General features: G+C 37.5%; 1 long non-coding RNA gene across 2 annotated transcripts in view; it reads left to right on the top strand.

The window, feature by feature from the left end:
- LOC123462990 overlaps positions 1-18748 on the top strand; it is a 73590-nt gene that overhangs the window by 33757 nt on the left and 21085 nt on the right. The window contains exons 3-4 of one of the 2 annotated variants that reach the window (XR_006638617.1): positions 16431-16534; positions 17002-17099. The exons of the other annotated variant lie outside the window; for it this stretch is intronic. This is a non-coding gene — a long non-coding RNA (uncharacterized LOC123462990). The remainder of the gene's footprint in view (positions 1-16430; positions 16535-17001; positions 17100-18748) is intronic. 2 annotated transcript variants of the gene reach the window in all.

Below are 18748 nucleotides of genomic sequence, written 5' to 3'. Positions count from 1 at the left end.
ACTTTAGAACTTTCCCCAGCTCTTCTCTCTTTACTCTCGACATGTAGTGCATTACTAAGTCTCTCCCTGCATTCCTGCTCTCTCCATCCCATTGCTTTCAGTTCATGCCATAAGTTTTATCTTCTCTTTGCTCGCTTACTGTAATTGCATTCAATGTTTCTCCTTGTCTCCCATGTTTCTATTTCCCAATACAACTGCCACTCATATCTCTGCAGTTACATGTTGCAAATAGTATCATATCTCCCACTGACTTAAGCATTTAAATATTTTCAATAATATGTCAATAGAGCTCAAAACTACAAAATACACACTCTCATTATCCGATTGCTGTCATCACATTGGCTTCATCTCTATTCAGTCCTGTTACAGACTGAACTTCTTGAGATCCTTCAAATGAGTTGTATTTTCTCAGTTTAAAATAACATTTATTCAGGCTGAAGAGATAGCTTAGTTGTTAAGGTACTTGCCTGTGAAGCCTAAGGACCAAGGTTTGATGTTCCAGAACCCACATAAGCCAAACTCATAAGGTGATGCATGTGCACAAGGCCATGCATATACACAAGGTGGAACAAGCAGCTTGAGTTCTATTGCAGTGACTAGAGACCTTGGCATGCCAATTCTCCCTCTCTCTCTCAAAAAAAAAATATATATAGAAATATATAAATACATATATATGATAAATATGTATATATATATATGTATGTATGTATGTATGTATGTATGCTCTAATTTGTTCATAGTCACAGAATTTAGCAGCTTTTTTTTTGGTTTCTTGAGGTATGGTCTTACTCTAGCCCAGACTGACCTGGAATTCACTATGGAGTTTCAGGGTGGCCTCGAACTCACAGCAATCCTCCTACTTCTGCCTCCTGAGTGCTGGGATTAAAGGCGTGCGCCACCATGCCCAGCTTTTAGCAGCTTTTTAATAGTAAACCCTGTACATATTAATGCATTACCATGCAATGTTTCAATACATGTACACATTGTGCTGTGTTTAATCAGATTAAATGTGTCTATTTCCTCACACATATATCATTTCAGTATGATGGAAAATTTAAAAACCTTTTATTCTAGTTGTTGACAGTTCACTAATATGAAATAGCCCAAAAGACCTGCTTACTCCTGTGGAATTCTAGCTTTGTATTCATTGGTCAACTTTTCCCACTCTTTCCATCTTCCCTCCCAGTCTCTAAGAGATTGGTTCTTTTAGATTCTACAGGTGGGTGGGAGCACAGGTTACTTGTCTTTCTGTGCTTGGCTAATTTTAAATAATCAACATCAGTTCCATCCATGTTTTCAAAATGACAGGATTTCATTCTTTTGTATGATTAAACACTATTCCATTACATGTATGTACCACTATTTTTAAAACTCCATTTATAAGTGGACACAAGTTGTTTCTATTTATTTTCTGTTGTGAATACTTCTGCAATAAACAAGAGAGGTTCAGATGTTTTCAAAACATGGGTTGCATTTATTTTGGATATGTACCTCATAGTACAATTATCAGGTTATCTTATAGTCCTATTTTGACTTTTATGAGAAGGCTATATACTGTTTTCCGTAATGAATATACTAATTTACATTTCTACCCATAGTGGACAAGAGTTCTCTTTCCTCCAGATTCTCTTACCATTACCTTTTAAAAAGCCTTTCTTGTTGTAGAGAGATGATACATACCTGTAAATTTGATTTTAATTCTGATGGTTAATAATGTTGAACCTTTTCAAAAATATACTTGCTGACAATTTCTATGTTTTCCTGAGAAATGTCTGTTTAGGTCTATTGCCTGTTTTTTAAATCATGTTGTTTTATTATTGAGTTTGTGGAGTTCCACATCTCTTCTGAATATTTACTTGTTTTTCAGAAGTATAACTTGTAAATATTTTCCATAATTCCTGAGGTCTCTGTACTCTGTGGATTCTTTCATTTCTTCTGGTGTAAGCCCATTTGTGGAAATGTAGCAACTTTGACAATGTACTTTTGAGCTTGCAATTGGTGTGTTTCCCTCACAGGACTATTTAGCTCTTTTAATATAGGAACACTCACATTTTGTGTATATCCATCCAGAATCTATCTCAGTGATTGGCACACTCGGTGTCCTAAATAACTGACTGATGAGGAATGGAAAATAATGATATATTAATGTGAGAGGAGCCTGAGGGACTGAAACTCGGGCCAATCAGATCCATGTAACCACATACGTTTGGATGTGCTCCTTTTACTTTCAGAACTTGTTTTTCTCATCTTTAAAATCATACCTTTCAACTAGACACTCTCTAAGGCCCCTTGAGCTCTTATATGTTTCAAACGTGTCTGTTTGTAACCACACTAGGTTAAAGTGGTCCTACATTTGAAGCAAAGCTGCAAAACATGCAATATCCTTTGGCTACCTGAGAAAGTTAATAGTCTTCCAAAAAACAGTAAGTTATTCCTTAATTACTGGCAGGAATATTTCTGATCTTCTATAAATAGAAATTTTCCAGTAAACAAAATAGATTAAACTTAGAGGTTGAGCTTTTGGAAAAGATGACAAATCTCTCAACACCTTGGGAAGATGAATATGATTTGAAACATTTCATCTGAAATCACCTTGTAGATGCAGATCCCACTTCGGATGCCAGTGGCGCTTGGGCTTGGATCCCTCTGCTGAACCTCTAAAGTCACTTACTAAGCTCAAAAGTATTTAGCCAAATAAGTATTTTTGATAGAGTTTGTGCTTCCTTAATAGCATTTGGAACTTAAAAAGGCCTTTTTGCTTATGGAATATTCATTATTGGCAATGTGGGGTGCATTTGCAAGCCACAAAAATTCCCCACTGATTACAGACCCTGTACAATTTGTTATAACATTGTTTTGGAAGCAGATGAATTTGGGAGTTGGAACCAATGTCCAGCAGCCTTGTATCAGAAACATACAGCGGAGGTGGCAGGCAGGGCACTGGATGTCAAATGATGCCGAAGCTCGGTTAAAGTGGACACCATCATGTGAGACTTTAGGAATAAGAGAAGACTTACTAACTTTACTATTTAGCCATACTGAATGCATAAGAAAAGCTGACATTGAGAGACACTGAATATGACCACATTGACTCTACAGCTATAATCACCTGCATCTGCAAGACAAAATCCAATATGTCTCAGGGTAAAGTCATCTATAGGAAACAACAGAAATCTATTGCAGAGGGCTGGAGAGTTGGCTTAGTGTTTAAGCACTTAACTGTGAATCTTAAGGACCACGGTTCAAGGCTTGATTCCCCAGGACTCATGTTAGCCAGATGCACAAGGGGGCACACACGTCTGGAGTTTGTTTGCAGCTACTGGAGGTGCACCCAATCTCTGTCTATCTCTGTCTGCCTCTTTCTCTCTGTCTGTCGCTCTCAAATAAATAAATTAATTAATTTACAAAAAATTAAAAAAAAAAAAGAAATCTGTTGCAGAGAATGCTATTCCTGTCTCAGGCTGCTACACATGAACCTTGGTCATTAGAATGTCTAGATCTGGTGTGGACAAGGAACTCATGCCTTACCGAATACAAAAGAAAAATCTGGTTACATTCGAAGTCACTTTGTCATGGTGTTTTTAAAAAATAACAGAGTAGGTAAGAACACCCAGTAGCGGCTGCAGGAGGTGGGATTCATGTTTTTCAGTGGAGTAACCACTGGCAGTTTTCCCATACTATAGTAAATAATCTCCTACCCATGGTTATGCAAGCAACACTAATTTAACACAGTGAGTCACCCAAAAATGCATGAGAGTGGGATGGGGATTAATTGAGAAGAAGAATGGTTTTAGAGAAAGGGGAAGGAGAGAGGGAATAGTAGGGAGGAATAAGATTAATATACATTATAGACATGTATGGAAGTTTCAAAAATAAAAAAGTTACATTAGAAAAGAGACAACATCCTAGTTGGTGAATGGTTTAAACTATTAAACTATTTAAACTATTTAAAAAAAAACTCTGTGTAAAAGCATTACCTCTCCCTCATAACTGACTGACACCCCCACAAAGCCCAACCCACAGTCCCCATGGGGATGACCTACACCCCCAGCGAGCAGGGCCTTTTCGGAAAAGGGGCAGGGATGAGGAAATGGATGGTACCAACATGTGTTGCTTACATACTAAGTATGTCCATGACTAATAAAAATAAATTTAAAAAAGCTCTGTAACAAATAACCTGTGTAATTAAAAGTAATAAAAGGCTATTTAGTAAGTTTCTTGTAATGTTTAAGAAGAAATGCCTGAATTTAGATAATTTTTATCTTTCCAGTTCATACTTTTAGCAAACTGAGTTCTCTAATATGTGTTTAAATTGGGGAACAATGCTATTTATTTCATAAAATACTTATCACATCAGATGGGTCAGAAGGGTATGTATGCTTCGGTACTTGGGCTTACATGTAGAAAGGAAAGAGAGAGACAAAGGGGGGGGGTTAAAAATCACAGTTTAAACTGGGTGTGGTGGCACACACCTTTAATTCCAGCACTCAGGGAGCAGAGGTAGGAGGATCACTGTGAGTTTGAAGCCACCCTGAGACTACATAGTGAATTCCAGGTCAGCCTGAGCTAGAGTGAGATCATACCTTGAAAAACAAAAACAAAATCAAAAACAAAAACAAAAACAAAAACAAAACAAAAAAAGTCTATTCTTTAATGTAGAAGAAAGACAACTGCTATTCCACACAAACTTTTTTTTTTTTTTTTTTTATTAATCCATACATTCTAGAAGTCCTAAGGTTGAGATTAGCCTATTGGAAAAATTAGTGACCCAAGTTCAATATTCTCTGTTTAATTATCAAAGGATATTTTTGGAGACTGACATTTGTTGACATTTTCTGGTCTTGATCTTAAAATGAATATTTTAATTATGAGAACAATTCAATTATATGGAAGAGTAGCTATGACAAACATGTAAACATCAAAAGCACTGCTAGAGATTTCTGAAGGACCTTGATATACTGGCACCTCAGACCTGTGAAGTGTTTATGTACTTCATTTTCAAGAGGCTATTGGACACTTGTTTCAAATAAACACCTGTATTTTCTCCTCCTTTCCTTCCATTGTGACTTTGCCAAGGCACTATGAATACATGCATGACAGTGCTCCATGCCTTAGGATGGAGGCGACGGCTGTAACCACGTGGGTCTCCCAGCCAGTCCAGTAGGTTCAGATTCCATGAAGGTATGAGTGATGAGCATGCAGAGAGCAATGTAAATGGGACACTGTTTTTTAAAATTTTTCCTTGAGAAACAGGAAAATCAATTATGTGTTTGTAGAAAAGGAAAGTTTCTCAGAGGCAGAAGGAAAGACAGACTTTCCTGGTTTTAGGAAGGAAAACATACCATCCCTTTAATAATCCCTTCAGTGTTGACAATGAGGGAATGAACCAGTCTTCCAAAAATTGTGCTGGTCTTCAGAGCACCTGGAGGCTTGCTTGAGCTACAGGTCCCTGGTCCCTGGGCAAAGCCTACTGACTCAGCATTCTCAAAAAGTAGAGTACAAAATCTCATCACTTACAAAATGTTCCCCACGTCATTCTAACAGGGGTAAGTTTAATAGTGAATTTATTCAGACATAGAATATGTGGAAGATGTCTGTGGATTTTCACAGATGAGCAGAGACCTACCAAGAAAGTATGAGGATTCATGTGTCAATAGAATGGTTGATATGTTTGCATGCAGACATTAGGCATAATATGTTATCAAAAAGAAAAACTGGATCTGAAAATCAGGAAAGCCCAGTTTCATTTCATCTTTCCTAGTCCTTGGCTGTGTGCATTCCTGGGTAAAGCATGTAAATTCTTACTGCTCTAAGTACAGACCTCTGTAAATCCTGGCCAGGGGAATTGAATTAGGCTACCGAGGGAATTCAGTTGAATGACTCTAGCATACCTCTCACCATGTCTGGCAGGCTTGGAGGTCAATTAACATGTAGAGAAGGAGGTGTAGAAAGTAAAGATTAGTCAAGTACTACAGTGCCTGTCTTCTCTGATGCAAATTTTTACATGAAGGGTACTTGGAAGGCACTTGTCTCCTTGGACCCATGTTGTTTTCTTGTTTCCTTCAGAGCAGAATTGGTTTAAGAACAAGATAATTCTCTAGTGGCTTGAAATTTTTATGAGAGCAAATCTGAAAGTAAGTCGTCTTGGCTGTGCCTTGAGCAAAATTGTTATTACAGACTTGGATAAAAACAAACAAGGGAAGCTGATCAAATCTGCAAGTGACAGGAATCGGGAGTAAGTGCTCCTGCGCGATTTATCTAACAAGATCACCATCGTTGCGTAACTATCCCAGAAGGCCAGAACAGATCAGATGCAATGTAACTGGCAGTGAGGCCCAGTGTTGAGATCCAGGATAATATTTTCAAGTTAAGGATAGGAGGGACTTAATGGTTTCTGTGAAAGTCTCCCAGGAGTTTTATTCTCAAAAGCAAAGTTTTCTCACATCTATCCTGTGCTCCCATGAAGAAGCAGTCCTCTATCTAGAAGAGCATTTATAACACTACCACAGTATTTGTTCAGCACTAATCTTACAGTGTGTGGAGAGCAGGAGTGCATGCCTGGGATATCAACTACCTGTGAGACTGTGCAGAGGATTGTGAGTTCACGGCTAGCCTGGACAATATGGAATCTGTCTCCAAAAAAAGTTTAAAAAATGAAAATGAAAGAAAACAAACAGACAAAACAGCAATAACAAAAACAAGACAGATACTAGATACAACATTTTTTTGCCTTTAAATATTGAGCATTAATAACATTAGGAATAGCATGTTTGCTTAGTAAGTATTTTCTTCATGAGAGATAATATCTAGCAAATGTAAGAATTAAATTATGCATCAATAGAATACTCAAATTCTGGGATTAAAAAATGGATGTCTAAAGAAAGGGAGGAGACAAACATTTATTTATTAACTCTTATTGATGAGGCTAACTAATTTCCATAGACTAATTAGCCTGTAATTATAATATGATGATGCAGCATTTCCTAAGGTATGATCCTCAATGTTCTGGCAAAAGTACAGATGGAGGTGATTCTTAATGTTCTAGCATTTTAAGATTCATAATGTATTGCATTATGTTAAAGGCTCCAGGAAGTCCTATGGTAAATAAACTTATTTAAATTTAGCTATCCCAAGGTTTAACTCTGTCTTTGTGAGTTAATTAAACCATGGAAATCAATTTCAATTTTGGGTGTAAATATCTTGGAATTTAGGTCTACTGTTAGAGTAAAAGATCTGGGGTTAAGCCTCTTGGCCTGCAGTCTCCTGACTCTTGACTACGGACCTCACATTCCTGTACATAAAGCCTGAGCTTCCCATTCTTAGACATAAGTGACTAATGTCAGACTTCCTCTTACTTTATCAGCTGTACTTCATGATCCATGAAATTGGGAACCACTCAAATAATATTTATAATTGTCTTTGTATAGTACACATTGTTTTTATCCCCAATACTTACTTGTATGTATATATGTGAATATATATGTATGTATACACACACACACACACACACACACACACATATATATATATTACAATATATATTTTTCCTGTATATATTACTATATATTTCAATATATATGCTTTCCAACATATTATATATATATGTGTGTGTGTGTGTGTGTGTGTGTGTGTGTGTGTGTGTGTATCCATGCATACACACACACTTTCCAATACTTTTAGGGACTGGGAGGGAGGTGGCAGGGCATGTCTAGTTCTTACAAACTATGGCTAATCAATCATGGAAACAGTAAGATGCCCTGCATGCTTTTTCAGTCTCCTCCTTGCTGTCCTAGCCATCTAGTCAAAGTCTCTAGCTACAACACACTTGCTGTGGACGGGGGGAACATGGACTCTGAATGACTGCTCTTGTAGCCTGGAGAGTAGCCTAGACATCCACTAGATTTTGCAATATTGAGAAATATTCTGAAATGGTAAATCACCGATACTGGAGGTGTTTGCTTCCAGTCTAAGCTCAGCCTCTCCTGACAAATAAAGGAGATGGCTCCCTTAATTCAAACAGCATCTGATCCAATATTTATTGGTTCTCTGAACAGATGTTTTACAGGCTTTAGGTTTTTATTATTAAAATATCATCATCTGTGAAATACATTAATACTTTTTATTTCCAACAAGGTTATTAGGGTTACTGTTTTCAATTTCAAATTTCAGGATGAATATCATAGCATGGGCTCACTCACATCACAGCCTAGCAGGCTGTCACTCTTTTTAAAACATTTTTATGTATTTATTTGACACAGAGAGAGGGAGAAACAGAGAAAGAGAGAGAGAATGAATAAGTATGGGCATGCGAGGGCTTCCTGTCACTGCAAATAAACTCCAATGCTTGTACCAGTTTGTGCGTCCGGGTTTATGTAGGTGCTGGGGAATCAAACTGAAGCTGTCAGACTTTACAAACAAGTGCCTTTAGTCCCCGAGTCGTGTCCCCAGCCTAGCCCAAGGCTGCCACTCGATTTCAAAGCAGTTCAGGATGCCTTCATATATTCTCTCTTACTCTATATTCTGCTGTCCAGTGACGCACAGAAAGGGAGAAGTCAGTAATTTTATATCGCCAGCTGCAACTGATTCTATCATGTTTCTCTTCACGCAGCCCCTCCTCTCTTATTGATCCTGCAGTGCTCCATTGCTTTGTGAAGCTTCTTTAAATTCTCATAAAAATTTCTCTGGCTTTTCCAGTGGCATACTTTTTTTGTTTAACACTTTCAGTTCAATATAATGAACTATAATGAGAGGAGTCAGAAGCTAAGCAACAGAAGATAGCAGAAAGATACACAATGGAAAGTCAATGTATTCCCCTAACTATGAGTTCACAGAGACATAGAACAGAAGGAAGTAGATAGACAGGAAGCAGGCAACACACCTCAGGCACCCACATGAAGAACCTAACAAGTTCAAACTGGAGGTCGTCGGCCTATAGTATGTTGCAAATTGTGGGAGATGTTGCTTTTAAATTTAGTCAGTAAAGCCTGCTTAGTGGTAGAAATTCTTCCCAGGTCTGAAACTAATTTAACAACTGTTTTATTTTTGATATTTCGTAAAACCATTAGCAGAATAGTACACCCATGAAATAAAATAAGGTTATGGGAAGAAAAAGAAGAGATGAAGAAAGAACAAGTAAGGGAGGGAAGGAGGAAAGCAAAATAGCCAGCACCACAGCAAGCACAAAACCAACTGCAGCAGTAGGACCCCCAGAGCTCACACGTCTCTGAGTAACTGCATGCTGGAATTCAGACCCCCCCCCCTCCCGACACCCAGTGACATGCTCCCCTGTAACAGGAGTCTGCCTGATAGGTGCAAAAGCTGCAAACTCAATGTTGGGGGATATTCATTCAAAAAAATGCCACAAGACATAAAGGGTAGAGAAAGGAAGGGAAGAGGATACTTAATAGGTTGATATTGTATATATGTAATTACAATGATTGTAATGGGGAGGTAATATGATGGAGAATGGAATTTCAAATGGGAAAGTGTGGGGGTGGGGAGGGAGGGAATTACCATGAGATATATTTTATAATCATGGAAAATGTTAATAAAAATTAAAAAAAAAAAAACATAATAAAAAGGACTGAAGCTGGGTGTGGTGGTGCACGCCTTTAATCCCAGCACTTGGGAGGCAGAGTAGGAGGATCGCCATGAGTTCAAGGCCACCCTGAGACTACAGAGTTAATTCCAGGTCAGCCTGGACCAGAGTGAGACCCTACCTCAAAAAACCAAAAAAAAAAAAAAAAAAAAGAAAGAAAGAAAGGACTGAAGAGAGCTGGAGAGATGGCTTAGCACTTAAGCACTTGCCTGTGAAGCCTAAGGATGCCAGTTTGAGGCTCGATTCCCCAGGACCCACGTTAGCCAGATGCACAAGGGGGTGCACGTGTCTGAACTTCGTTTGCGGTGGCTGGAGGCCCTGGCGTGCCCATTCTCTCTCTCTCTCTCTCTCTCTCTCTCTCTCTATCTGTCACTCTCAAATAAATAAAAATGAACAAAAAAAATTTAAAAAAAAAGGACTGAAGAGATAAGTTTAGCAGTTAAGCACTTATCTGCAAAGTCAAAGGATCTAAGTTCAACTCCCTAGAACCCATGCAAGCTAGAGAGACAAGGTGGAACGTGTGTCTGGAGTTCATCTGCAACAGCTGGAAGCCCTGGCGTGCCTATCCTCTTTCTATCTGCCATTCTCTCTCTCCAATAATAAATAACAAAGAACTTATGGAAAAAAATAAAAAAATTAAAATTAAAATTAAAAAAAAATGTCACAACCACCCAATCACAGTGGAAGTTCACTTCTACATTGCATCCATGTGTACTGATTGAACATCATACCTTTGTCTGGTACATTGGCTAGACAAATAGTAATCAACCACACTATGGCACAGTACTGTCAATAATTACAATATTTGAGTTGAGGAAAAATACAACATACTTCCAGGGATTTAAAAAAAATGGCTTACATAAGTCTTTACAGGAAAAAATAATGAAATCAAACTTTTCCACAGCAATGTTAGAAAATAGTTCTAAATACAAATTCATTTTTAAGCTAGACAGTCCCAAGTCAGATTATCAAGCAAGTGTATGTAAAGTTATAATCACAAGATTGCTCTCTGTCTTTGGAAGGTCAAATAAATAAATAAATAAAGGATATAATCAGAATAGAATGAAAAACAATATCCAAGACAAATAGGATTCCCCATCCTAACTTACATCCAAAAAGAAGACAAAAGAACTATTGGCACATGAAAAAAGAAGTACTCTATCACTCCAAACACTGTATTCTGAGCTGCAATCGTATCTATGATCTCAACCAGGGTGCACATGGGTGGAAAGAGTTCCCAAGCTCACACTGATTGGCAAATCCTTGTTACATGTGCTTGTCTCCAGGACCGTTATGTAACGCAGAACCTGTAACCCTGAGAAATGCTAACTGAGGAGAAAAACAAGTTGAGAACTAAAGTGTTACAAAACAGTTTCCAAGGAAGACACATCATGGTGGTATCCCTTCAGTTCTGAAGGATTGTACAAGAACTTGAATCCAAACGGAGGGTCATTCAAAACCAACTTAGAGTCAGCTCATTGCTGAAGGGGCAATAGTCATTCAGCATTCCTAGAGAATGGCATCTGGCAATTTATGCAAACATAGGAAAACAGGTCTCTAAGAGAAAAATGCCAAAATAGAACACAGGGATTATTTGATAAATATGACATATAAATCAATATATGTGAGACACAACATTGAGAGACATATTGAAGGACTGTTGCACTAAAAAGGATTGTTGAAATTTTTAATTTTAGCAATTTGACCACAGATGAGCCTAAATAATGGTACCAAACTGCCTGTATTTACTGAAAAGAAAACTAATAAATTAAATTAAAAAAAAAGCATAGAAGCAGGAAATTAAGAAAGAAAAACATACAAAAAGTAAACAGAATACAGTATACTACTTAGCTCATCAGCAAAAAAAAAATATTTGCAGGGAAAAATCATTGTAAATGATTTTATGTAACAAAATTGTGACATGAACTATGCTCAAAGTGAGAATAAGGCTAAAAACAAAAAGATAGGAATAACAGAGGCAATGAATAAACTGCCTCCTCATTTACTATCATAGCTCAATAGATAACTTCAAAAAATAATATCAGGTTACTAAATAATTCCTAGAAACCTATATGTAAAGAAAAATCAGCCTTAACTTATTATTTAAAAATAAGCAAGAAAATATCAGATAAAATAGTGGAAATAGAGCCAGGCGTGGTGGCTCACGTCTTTAATCCAAGCACTCGGGAGGCAGAGGTAGGAGGATTGCCATGAGTTCAAGGCCACCCTGAAACTCCATAGTGAATTCCAGGTCAGCCTGGGCTAGAGTGAGACCCTACCTCGAAAAACCAAAAAAAAAAAAAAAAAAAAACCAGTGGAAATAATTGAAAGACACTGAATAATATAACAAGAATGAACCAGAAAGACCAGGGAGTTGCTATTTTCTTTATAAGCATGAAAATAGTATTGACGTATGTTCTTTATGAAAATATGAACATAAGTATATCTGGTTATGATAATATAAACTTAAAGACAAATATATAAGTACAAGTCTACTTTTGGCATCATGTTAGACAGATGCATAAAACTGTTCCTGCCATTAAATTGTCATTGTCTAGTAGTATTTGGGAAATAACCAGAAGGGTTTTGTTGTTATAATCTTCCTTTGCAAAACTGCTTTTATTATTTGTCTTATTAGTGCTTATCTCTTCCTATTGAAATAGGTAGGCAATCTGATTAATTGAATCTTCTGATTAACTGGGTTTTACTTTCCCAGCATATCAGACCCACCTTCCAGGAGACACACAGAAGGGAAAAATGACCCTATCCTAACACAAAATGACAAAGCAATGGGTTTCTTCTTCAGGTGAGCTACGAGGAATGGTAACACTTCTGCTGCTGGTTAGCAAATTGGCCTCACTGTCCAGGAGTTAGAAGATTCTGCATCTGATCACCTCTGAAGTGTGGTGCTTGAAACCAAGAAAAAAAAAACAGAAATGTATTCATTGGAAAATGTGCTTTCACTGTAGAACTTCTGAGAAAGGACAAACTAGTTAACAGTTTTCCTCTAGGCAGCTGGTCAAATATTAATGCGAGCTGGTGATAGCTCTTATAAATATTATTTCCACAGCAGAGAAATTGCAGGCACACAAGCAGCCTTATAACTATCAACAGCTGGACAGTTGGAGGAGATAACCATCATCTCTGATTTTGCTTGTGTAGCTAGCATGCAGTTCCGAGTGGAAACTATCTGCTGGAAGAACAGAGGAGTTGAACATTAAGGCTTGTGTATCCACAGAAAATTTACTTTTCCAGGGACTCATTACTTTAATAGCCTGGATTTCAAGAACTCCTACAAAGAAGAAATCACTAATATATATACTGCTTTTAGTTTGTAGAATTCTTTGTGGCTCTGCAAGTGCCATGGAAATAAAGACTACAGATCAATGGTTTTCACATTAAAAATGGGGAACACATAGAAATTCTGATGACCAGCCTCTATGAAATTAGAATCTCTTGGGAGAGTTGCCTTTAGCACTGGTCTTTTATAAGCATCATAGATAATTTTGATGTGGTTAGCACTGTATGATGGAATGCTAAGAATAGGAAATGTGTGACAGGAAAGCTGTATACTTGGTACATATCAACCTTCTTTACCGGCTATGTTTATGACTTTGAACCAGTAACTTGGCTTGTATGTTTTAGTTTCTTCATTTGCAAAATAAGCATACAAATCTTATCCCTTAGAGGGATGGTTAAGTCTTAGGAGAGAGTCTACAAATACTTCATGAACCATATGGGTCTGTGGCCAACTATCAGCTGAGAGGTTATTCTACACCAGTTCTGGAAATAAAGTGAGAGAGCAAAGCAAAAATTCCAGACAGCATGATGGCAAGATGCTCTGGAAGGTCAGTCTACAAAGGAGAAAAGCTCTTCAGGACAAAACATTAAAGTCATCAGAACTTAAATCCCCGGCTCTGTCTGGGACCAGCTATGAAAAAATGAAATTCTGAAAGGAGAATTTTAGGAATCCATGAGAAAGGAGAAAGAAAATTCCAGAAGATGACACACAAACCGTCTAAAATCACCTGAAATCACAGCCCAACATTAGTAGAGTCTGCTTAAGTTTAGACTGGTTCTGCTTTTTGAAGAGAGACAAACTCAGTCTATGATGTAGGTAAAGTGCCAGGCACTTATATATCAATTGGAGTACTAATATTTCAATACAATGAGAGATTCCTATTGTAAGGCTATGTCTACATACATAAACAATTTGAACCCCACAGATGAAAACATGTAGAGTATAAAAGGTCATGTTATCTATGAAGGATATGAGAACAAAGGTCTGGCCCATTGAGTCATTATTGCCAACATCCTACTGACTGTTCAGGATACTGTGTATCTGGGTATAAAGTTCTCTTCACTTAGTGGACTTAAGCCTTTGGCCTCTCAGTGGGTCCTGGCACTCACTGTATTACAACATGTATTACAACAGGTGTTCATGACAGTATAATGACTGTGGGAGCAAAAGGAGGTCAGAAGTCCCTGGTGAACATTTTCCAAGGGAGATAAGGTCTGAGATTAGCTTTGAAAGAGGACAGGATTGAATAGTAAATTCCAAGAGGTCAAGTTAATGAAGTAAACAACATGACTAAAGGGAAAATAGAAGACAAAATTTTCAGGTAAGAAAGTAAGTGTAGCTCTGGGGGAGTTAAACCAGCAGTGACACTTTCCTCTACCATATTCTCGATGTCAATACATCTCATATGGGTTTTTATTTGTTTTCTGTTTTTGTATCTTGTCTGGGTCAGGAACTGTTCTACATAACAGGATCTCTTTGACGGACAATTCATGATTCCTGTCTTCCAACAACGTATGATAACCCATTTAAGAAGCACAGACACAAAATGGCCTTGATATCCATGACCTCACAGTGCCTAACACTACCATCTACAAGGGAGAACACTACCATCTACACTACAAGACCATCATAATAGGAGGAAAATATCATGACATTAAAATAAAAGAGAGACTGAGAGGGGGAGGGGATATAATGGAGAGTGGAGTTTCAAAGGGGAAAGTGGGGGAGGGAGGGAATTACCATGAGATACTGTTTACAATTATGGAAGTTGTCAATAAAAAATAAATAAAATAAAGAAGCAGAAGGGAGTAGACTGGATTGGCTGTGTGACGTAGGACAACTGACTTACTTTCTTTGAGGCACAGATTCCAAATTTTAAAATATTTTGTAATATTTCTAAAGATTGAATAAGATGTTTATAAAGCACACCAGTAAACTCTGATCAATTGTTGTTATTCCTAACTACATCACTGGGCTTGGGCAGGACAGGGCAAAGGAAAAGGGAGAGGCAGGTTATTTTCTAGGGCTGCAACTGTGAGAACTCACCCAGCAAGTTCACCTGACCAAACAGACATGCATCTAGCTGTGTTCCATGCTGCTAATGCTGACACTTTGGCTTCTAAGTTTTACCTGAACTATAATCCCAGTGGTGATGAAACCCACCTGGTGATTCTTACAGTTTATGCCTACTAGTTCCCTGACATATACCTGTTATCCATATACCCTGTGTAAGCAAAAAGAAGAAAGAAAACAACAGTTGTTGTCTTTCCAGTGGAAGGACAGGGGAACCTATAATGCAGACATTGACATTTACAAGAAGTAAAAGGAGCCTTTGGATGCCTCATGCTTGAGAGTTTCCACTTGGTCACAGCAGCTGCGATCCAGATGGTTGTGCGTGTGGGCAGATCAGGGCTGGGAACCTAAGCATGGCTTGTGGTAACGAGGAAGAGCAAATGCAAAACAAAACTCGCCTTTCCTTGGAAAACATTGCCTCAGCCTGCTCAGGGAGTTTACCTCATCAGTAACATGTCAACATGATGGCAATCGGCAAGAGACAATGAAGATGAGCAGTATTCTTATTTCTGGCATGCAACCAGGTGATGGGTCAGAATCCTTTTCAGCCGATTCGAATGCAAGGAGATGTTAAAGCCCAATTACTCTGGTGTATGGGGATTTGGCTCCCTTCATGGAAAAGTTCTTTAAAGAGACTTAGACACTTTCAAGACTGAAAATTTTGGCCTTACCTTGATGACACACGTTTCCTTACTTGAAATTTACCTAAGATTAAGACCAAATCTTGGTGACTTTTGTGGGACTGACCGTAATATGTGTTCAAATGGTATGCATGTGAATGTTTGTACATATGGGTATGCCTGTGAGTCCATATTAATGAGAGATATAACAAATGAAGGAGAAAGGGAAACAAGGAAGAAGACAAGAAGGTTTTGAAAAGTGGAAGTAGAAGAAGGAAGCACAGGAAATAAGAGGACAAAGTGAGCCGTGGAAGCCAGCTCAGGGAGAGACATAGACCTGGCAATAGATTCATGGGAACTTTCAGGATCTTCAACAGATGCTCCCCTGTACCTGCCAGAAGATTGGGGCATAGGTGAGCATTTGTATCGACACCAATCTCAGGAATAAAGTTGATTATTATGTAGGAAACCTCGACTAATATCAAAATGTGACTCTCATCCATGTCTTTATAAGAGACTTAAAGAATACATTCATTTTTAAAATGCATATGCTGGAAATAGGAAAGAGGTATGAAATTGGAAATATATTACTTATATATTAGTTGTGACCCCATGTATAATTATCAGCATTCTAATGTCCTTTTCTCAGAAAGCATTAAATTTGATCAGCTTTCTTGATTTTTGACAGTTTGTTGCTAAAAAAAAATAATAAAAAAATAAACAAAAATAATCTCAGGGATTTGATAGGCTTGTTTATTTGAATATATATCTGTATAAGAACTATATGACATACAGTATTAATATATGATATACACTTTACTCTCCCTTTGCTCATCAGGGCCTTTAGCTATCTACACATTCGGAGATTATCTCAGCTGCAGATGACTGCCTTGCCTCCTTCCCTCCTGAGAGAGTGTAAACACAATGATGGGATCCCTCATGGTGAGCCATGAAGGCCTATGTATTTTCTTGGGACAATTCTAATCACCTCTTTTAGCTCCAACTGTCCCCCAGAGAGCACCTGAATCACTTATACAAACTAATCTTGCCCTCCCCATTTTCCATTTTGCCTTCTTTCTCTTCCCTCCACAAATTCTGACCCCATGACAACTCATAATACATATCTTGGCTCCTAAACTTGATATCATAGCATTCTTCCCACAGAACACAGCCTGTAGCTTTTGACTGTCCTATGAGTTTTTTGAGGATGGTTATATCAATCTGCTTATCTTGCAGATGCTATTGTATCTCCAGTGCCTAGAATAGAATCTTCTAAATAATGTATGCTTAACAGTAGCTGAGTATTAATGAGGCTTTGTCTATGTGATAGGTACTTCAGGAACAAAAGAAAATACTTAAACATAGGATGAAACTTCTAAAAAGAGTGTCCACTTTGATGTTTATTACAGACCAGCCAACTCAGAGAAACTTGTGGAAATGGCATCAAATGGTCCTGCGAAGAATTTCATTCCTTCCGTGCTTGCTGAGAATATACTAAGTCCCAAGTGTAAGAAAATGATTTTTTTAAAGGAATCTCTTTCAAGTAACCCACCATTTTCCTTGTGGGAAAAAAATAAAGTATAGCTGTTAATAAATGAGAAAACAAGGATTTTATAGAGGATAAATCAAGATCTACCAAACACTGAGAAAACTTTCTGCCTAATCATTGCTAATTAATAAATTCATGATTAATAAAATTAACAATTGCTAAATTAAAGAAATTGATAATAATACATTGATAGCTAATATAATTTAAAATGAATAAATAGCATTATCCTGTGCAGAAGCACCTCCTAGAAGGGGGTTAACAAGTATAAATGGGGATCTATAGCCTGGAGGGACCAGCAGATAATGCGGTTTGTTTAGGAGGATGGAAACAAGAAAATTGAAGGAAGTGAGAGTGGGGAGAGCTGGCAGCCAGAGAGGCGCAGAGCCCTTGATGAAATCCATCTTCTGGGAGCAAAGGCAGCTCTTACCAGTCAGTCACACGTTCCTGTTGCCAGGTCCTGGTGCTTATTGCTTTAAAAGTTCCCTTAAAATGGTTATACATGGAGTCAAATCTTACGCACTGAGAAAATGTCGCCGTTATCTAACTATTGGAGCTTCTATGAATGTATTACTTGAATAAGTAGACTGAGAGAACCTGAAAGTTCCCTTCCTGAAGAATTTTCTTTCACTATCTCTGGATAATTATTACATATAAGGGTGTTACTGACAAAAACCCCATAATCAACATGGTATTTGCTATATTAAATTTTATGTGTGTGTGTGACATGAAATCAGTTGATACTGACAAAACATTTTTAGAATTTTTATTCAATACCAAATATTTTAAGACAATGAACACATAAGGTTAAGAAATAATGAAAAATTACTGACTATAATGGAGGAAACATTAATCTTTCTTTTTTAAAAATATTTATTTTTATTTTTATTTACTAGAGAGAAAGAGAAAGGGAGGGAAGGTATAAGTGAGCCAAGGCCTCTAGCCACTGCAAACAAACTCTAGATGCATGTATCACCATGTACATCTGGCTTACGTGGGATCTGGGGAATCAAACCTGGGTCCTAGGGCTTCACAAGCAAGTGCCTTAACTGCTAAGCCATCTCTCCAGCCCTAATCTCTTTCTTTCTTGATGATGTCTCAACAGCAAAACCATTCCCTTTCCTCCTTGTAAAAAGTAAATAACATAAACATGCATATAATTTTTGTTCTAATGTCCTGGTGTACTGGATCCATTCTTTTATTTAAAATATTTTATTTTTATTTATGTACTTATGAGAGAGAAAGAGAGAGAAAATGGGTATGTCAGGGCCTCTACTTTGCATATTGCAAATGAACTCCAGACATATGTGCCATCATGTGTCTCTGGCTTATGTGAATTCTGGGGAATAGAACTTTGGTCCTTTAGGTTTTTGTGGCAAGCATCTTAACCACTAAGCTATCTCTATAACCCTAGATCTACTTTTATCACAATATGATAAAATATAGTCTGTGGTTTGCTTTATTTTAAAATTAAGCTGTGAAAATATGAATGACTGAATCAGTATCTCCCAGCATAGTGGTGAGGGAACTGAATGAAATACAGATACTATTAATAGCTTTTTCTGTGACCTATAGATGTATTTTATAATTTTACCTTAATATAAAACAGA

The sequence above is a fragment of the Jaculus jaculus genome, chromosome 8, assembly GCF_020740685.1.
Source record: "Jaculus jaculus isolate mJacJac1 chromosome 8, mJacJac1.mat.Y.cur, whole genome shotgun sequence".
Lineage (NCBI taxonomy): Eukaryota > Metazoa > Chordata > Mammalia > Rodentia > Dipodidae > Jaculus > Jaculus jaculus.
This window is presented reverse-complemented; position numbering and strand designations above follow the sequence as displayed.